Genomic DNA, 6,146 nt, shown 5'->3' with positions numbered 1-6,146 from the left:
GCAGTTCAGCTAGCGTCTACGTTCAGTATTTGTACAACATTGTAGTCGATGTATGTCCGTGGATCCGACTCGTTGGCGCAGACAATCCTCTGTCTACAAGTCAGGCATGGGACATGGTCTCTTTACTTAACCCAAACATTCGGCCAACGGACAGTTTGAACATTAACTTTCGTACAAGGTTCAGGACGGCACAGTTACAAGCGGGAAACACTGTCCACTATTTTAGAACACAGAATCACTTTAGAATACAAATCAAAATGGCAGACAAACCTAAAATGGCGGTGAAGTCCATCTAGAATCGGAACTTTGCAACGCGGTTTTCTTCGCAAGCGACTGGGCTTAGGCCAAAATATGCAATAAAGGAGGCACGATATGATATCCCATTTAACAGTGCATGTCTGGTGCTTTTTATGGCATGATAGTTTTGAGAGTCACAACTTCCTGGAAAGTGGGTACATTGTGAGTGAAGTGGCAGATTTGTCGATGGAGGTGTATCACTCTGTGAAATGTTATCATTGGTTTCCTTTTTTACCAATCAGAGAGCCACCCGTTTCTTTCCCTGGCATCCTCACCACTGAACTATAATTAAAAGCCAGGAAGACCCTCTTCAATTAGCTGCCTGTGTTATGGTGGCTCGGCGGCCCATTAATCCCACTTCTGTGCTATCAGGGCACCCATTGAAATCAGCACCTTTTGATTTATAAGAAAAAATACCATACGCACATTAAAAACCACACACCTATCGACTAAATGTAACACTAAGGGCCCGATTCATGGAATTATCTGCATGGAAAATCAGGACTTTGCGTACCAAACTGCGGGCAAAATCTTGTTTGTTGATTCATTGAATCTACTGCGCAGGACTTTTACGTACTTTGCGTGGACTTCGCGCAGGCTCTTCACATCACTGAGAGAGGCTTAGTGCCTTGCATGAGACTCCACTTAGAGCATGGGCGTGGCTTGCGCCGAGGGTAGTGTAGGGGGCCGGAACGCAGAAAATGAGGAAGAACATGTTAGAATGTGGACGTTTAAAGCGGGTGGCCCACAGGCAGTCCATCGCACGCGCACTATTGCGTGGAATGATACGTATTCATGGATCTCACCATGCAGCCACTCGGCGGGGAAATGGCCACAAAGCCCTCATACTTTCCGCCACCCGAAGCAGGCATGCAGGCACTTGCGCAGAGGATTTACTGTGAAAAGGTAAGATTGGGTGTCGGATTTAGAGGTGCATATACGCAGCTGGGGTTCTGATCTAACTTAGGGGTGTGCGTACGTAGTGAAGCAGGGTGCAGGAATGGTTTAAAGAGGTTTGCACGCAGATTTTCCAAGTTTTACCTGAGTTACAATACATCGTACGCATGTTTTCTGGGTACCGGTAACAGTTACAGCAGGATGCAGTCCGGCTCGCGGGGGACCCCACGCACTCTTTAAAGGGTGCATGTATTCACGCCCGAGGGAGCACGCAAAGGTGGCTATTTCTGGCTGTTTTTGCTGTGCGCGCTGGCGTGTCGGGGGTGTTTCCGGCCACGACTTGCGTATACGGTTACTTTGCACAAACAGTTCAATGAATACGAGGAGCGCGCAGAAAAACTTGTTTGTGCAGAGTCTGTCTCGGCGCGCGGGCTTTGCAGGATCTCTGCGCACTTTTCCATGAATCGGGCCCTAAATAATTCATGTTTTCTCTACGGACTAACGTCAATAATTCTGTGCCTGTGGTTTGTTCAGTAAACAGGTTCCTCTTTCAAGCAAAAGCCCATGGTTTTTATGACAGGGAAATGACGCCGATCCACGTGATATTAAAAAAGGAAATAACCAATACGATGCCGGTGTTCTGGCGCCTTCCTGCAGTTTTGGGGTGTAAGTAGAGCCTTTGGATTACTTTATGAGCTTGCACTGGACAGCAGCCTGCAGCGGCTTCTCTGTGCGTTCTATAATGATTGCTTTCACGGCTTGAATGGCGCGTGGACCCGCAGATGCTCAAGACTACCCGTCCATGCTGCGAGACATGTGCTGTGCACACCGGCATGTCGCCACCTACTTCCACCATCCCCCAGAACCCACTTTGCTTTTGGCCCTTTCTCATTCAATGATGGTCTCTCGGCTCTGGGGTGCCCAGGTGCTCCGGAAGACCTTCTTGTAAGACCCCTCAAGCTCAGGGGTCTGCAGGTCCGGATGCCGCAGTCGTCCCGTTCTCACTCAGCAGCGCCTCGGCTCCACTAGGGGGCTGCCTGCCTGGGAAAAAAACAATCTGCTGCTCAGGAGCGGGAGAGAGAGAGAAGGGGGAGGGGAGAAGAGGGAAGGTGGGCGCATCAACGGAGAGGAGGGCATGCGTGCGGGCGAGAGCCAAGCGACTGCAGGTTTCTAAACACTCAATACGCGGCAGAGCTCCAGGCTGGAGGCGCGCAGAGACTGAGCAGCGGCGAACAGGGCGCCGTGCGCTAAACCAGTGCAGTGCACACTAGCCCACCCAGGACAAGGCGCTGCCCGCAGCTGAGGCGTCTTCTTCGTTCTTGTTGGTTCTTGACAGGAGGTGCTGGTGTTATAGGGGCAGTCGTTAGCCAGGCGGGCACGGCACCATAGTCTGCTGCCGGCCAAATACAGCAGAGAACCCACCCTGCAGAAGAACTCCCCTGCTCACACCTGCCCCTTGGTTCTGGTAAGGCAATGGCTTGACTTGCACCTGTTATGTGCTGTGTGTGTACTGCTAGGCTAAGTTGCCATGTGTGTTTATGTGCGTTGCGGTGTTGGACTTGTGATGAGCCCGCGTAGCACCGGGGAGAGCCTGGGGCGAAAAACGAACCTGATAGATGGAAGGTGTGTTCTGTGGTGCTAGACAGGCGAGGTTGAAGGTGCAGACATGTTTTTGTATTTGTATATTGCACAATTGCAAGGGGTGTCGCTGCGCTATACAGTAGGGCTCAGGTGCAAGTAGCACTGTTTACTTTCCCTGTAGCGCACACTGTGGCTTGGGTGCCATTATAGTATATAGGCGCTAGGGCCTTGATGTATAGATAAGGAAGATCGGAGTCCACGCGCACAAATGTAGTGAGAGCTGTTCACACTTTCAGGCCACTAGCCTCAAGTTCCTCGCGCTACACGTCGTTGTGCCCCCAGCCGGCCCCCTCGTGTGTGCACGTGCTCCAAGTTTCCCAACGATGTTCCACGTTACCCCAGTCGCTTCCTCCTACATATTCCGTGGGTCCCTGGACGGATGTCTCTAGCTCGCCGCTGCCTGCCTCGTGGCCTGGGTCGTCGTACTCTCTACCGGAGCGCCCCAGGTCCTCGCACTCCCTCTCTCGGAGTGTCCTTATACTCTCTCCCGGAGTGCCCCAAAATCCGCAGGCTTCTCCCGCTGCCGGCCGCAGCCTGGCGGGACCGTGAATAGGGGGCTATCTGGAACTACACAGACACCAGTGAAAGATACCCACCGTCTGGATTATACGTGGTTCAGCACCTTGGAGAGCGACCTGTGCTGGCGTTTACTCTGGGAGGGAGTTAACAAGTCCGAAGCTAAGAGGAGTCTTGGTTCCAAGATGTGGGTCAGGAATTTGTGCAGGAAGGGCGGTAAGCAGCCCGTGCTACCAAAACTAGGTTTGGGACAGTGGAAGCCTACGATAAAACGCCCTCTGTCACAAGCCACAGGATTTGTACCGATGTAAGTAAATTAACTTGGAAAGTACACAAATCTCATAACGCTTATGGGGTTGACCTTACAGCCTAGTTTTTTGTATTACCTCATTGCCTGTCTTGCACGTGTGCAAATATGTTACCACTGCACTTTAGTATTGTTTGTATTATTGCCTGACTTGCATATGTGCAACTAGGCAACCACTGTACTTTTGGATTGTCCGGTTTTCTTGTTAAGAACAGCACCCTGATGCCTCCGGGTTCGGTGCGCTATACAATTTGCAAAATAAATAAATAAATACAAGATATAAAGTAAGTAACAGTGGTTAATATTATCTCACAGAATCGGGGTGTTTTGTTTTCTCGGCTTCAGAGGGGTGAGAGGATCTGTCATCCCCTTTGGAATCCAGTCTTGGTTGTCAGCAGCGCGATCTGAACCCCCCCACCCCCAGCTTTCACTGGAATGTTTGACCTTTCGTTTTCAGACGGCTGCAGCAGTTGTATTAAACCACTGAGCTATTCGCCCAGGAATGCGGTGGAGCACGAGTATCAGGCCGTTTTGTAACTCCTGGGCAGAGACTATAGGTGGGCTGGAGCCAGGGGTTGGAAGTGGCAGGGCTGCACACGGTGCAAACACGGCAACAGTGATGCACACCTGAGGGCAAAGAGGCAGCGCCGGCGACGTAGACTGAACAAATTGGCGAACGGTCGAGGTGCAAAGACGTCTGAAGCAGCGAGGAGGCGGGATATTCGCAAGATATGCAGGAGCATCAGAGCAATTAAGTGTCCAGGGGCACTTGTGCAGCTGGACAAGGAACAGCCTCCAGCCAGCTGGCAGCCCCGGTGGGGGACATCTACAGGGCGATCAGGACCAGCCAAGGGGCAGCCCCCGATGGGGGACATCTACAGGGCGATCACGGGCAGCCAAAGGGGTGCCCCGGTCGGGGACATCTATAGGGAGATCAGGACCAGTCAAGGGGCAGCTCCCGATGGGGAACATCTACAGGGAGGTCAAGAGCACATAGGAGAACCTTATAGGGAGAAGAGCGGTAACCAAAGTCACTGCATATGGGAGAAGTCTGGGGGAGCTACGGGACAGGGCACTTGAGGGAAATCTACCGTGAGATCAGGGGCAGCCATGGTACAGCCAGGCGCAGTGTGTCTATTGGCATGGCTGGCAGGCGGAGAGGTCGGGGGTGAGCGAGTGAAGATGGGCAGCAGCCTAAGGGACTGTGGTCTCGGGAGAGGGCTTGGGGGATGCCTGGATGTTGCCAGTGCACTCTGCATGAGAGGGCGGGTAACGGAAGCGGTGCGGGGTGGAGTGGTCCAGTGATGGAAGCATGATGAGACTGTAGACCTGCCTGCCCTCTGATCCCGGATTCCCCTCCAGACTGAATTGCGTGATCCTGGGCTAATCAGTGATAAGCGCGTTCTTAAAACTGTGCGCATGCACTGTCAGCTTTCCTGCAGGACGGAGTTGGGGGTTGGTCTGGGCTATTCATTTTGAAATTGGACGACCCGATAGGATATTTTTAGACATACCCTTCTCCGAGGGATGGTTGGCGAGCACGGAATGCACACTTTTAAACCCCTTTGGACACGAGGGTTGGGGGGGTGCACTTGTGACAGGTCCGTCCTTTTAAAACAAAGTAACCGGTTGTTCATCCAGTTTCTATCACCAGCAATTTTGGCAAATAGGAGAGCAATGCACCATAAAATAAGTAAAATAATGTGCACAGGATCAAACAATGTGAGCAAGTGTGCAGGCCTGGGATACAGCTCATTGTCTCCTGGCTCCACAGCCTAGAGAGTATTCACTGAGGTGCATGCCCACGTGGAATGTGTGCTGCCAGAAAGAGGATCGCGTGTTTAGGGCCCGATTCATGGAATTATTTTTTAGTAAAATACCTGATTTGCACGACAAAATATGTGCAGAATCCTGTCAGTCGATTCATGGAATCGACTGCGTGGGATATTTTGCTGACTTGTGTGGATTACCAGTATGCTGTGCGCGTCTCTACGAGTGACCGAGTACCTTGCGCAAGAGATCATGCAGGGCTTGGGCGAGGCCTACGCAGAGATCACATTTGTGGGCGGAACACTGAAAATGGGGCACAACATGCCAAAAAGTGGGTATTACGAGAGACGGCATGCAGGCAGTCCATGGCACGCCCACAAGTGCGCATGACAAAGCGTATTCATGGATGTGACCGCGCAAGCTCTCATTTGCGAAATGTGAGGGCAAAGCCCTGAAACTCGCTGCCACACGAAAAGCAGGCATAAAGACTTGTGCAGAGGATTCGCGACTTTGGACGTGAGTTTTCATGTCGGATTTAGGGGTGCGTGCATGCAGACAAAGTCCCGATCGTATTTAGCGGTGCGCATACACAGCATAGCAGGGCGCAGGAACAGTTTACAGGGGTTCTCACATAGATTTTCCTGAGTGATAACTGAGTTATGATAAACCTTACAAATATTGTTGGGGTGCCGGTGACAGTTGCGAGAGACCCTGTGCA

The 6,146-nt window shown here is 51.8% G+C and overlaps 1 protein-coding gene across 3 annotated transcripts in view; it reads left to right on the top strand.

Moving 5' to 3' along the window:
- Positions 1-2,303: 2,303 nt before the first annotated feature.
- TNR (tenascin R) overlaps positions 2,304-6,146 on the top strand; it is a 2,098,594-nt gene continuing 2,094,751 nt past the window's right edge. For all 3 annotated transcript variants that reach the window (XM_069641143.1, XM_069641142.1, XM_069641141.1), the window contains exon 1: positions 2,304-2,659. The gene's annotated coding sequence lies outside the window, so the exon portion shown is untranslated. The remainder of the gene's footprint in view (positions 2,660-6,146) is intronic.

This window comes from Ambystoma mexicanum, chromosome 1q (genome assembly GCF_040938575.1).
Source record: "Ambystoma mexicanum isolate Mex_15411 chromosome 1q, UKY_AmexF1_1, whole genome shotgun sequence".
Taxonomy (NCBI): domain Eukaryota; kingdom Metazoa; phylum Chordata; class Amphibia; order Caudata; family Ambystomatidae; genus Ambystoma; species Ambystoma mexicanum.
Note: the sequence above shows the minus strand (reverse complement) of the source record. Positions and strands in the feature narration are given on the sequence as shown.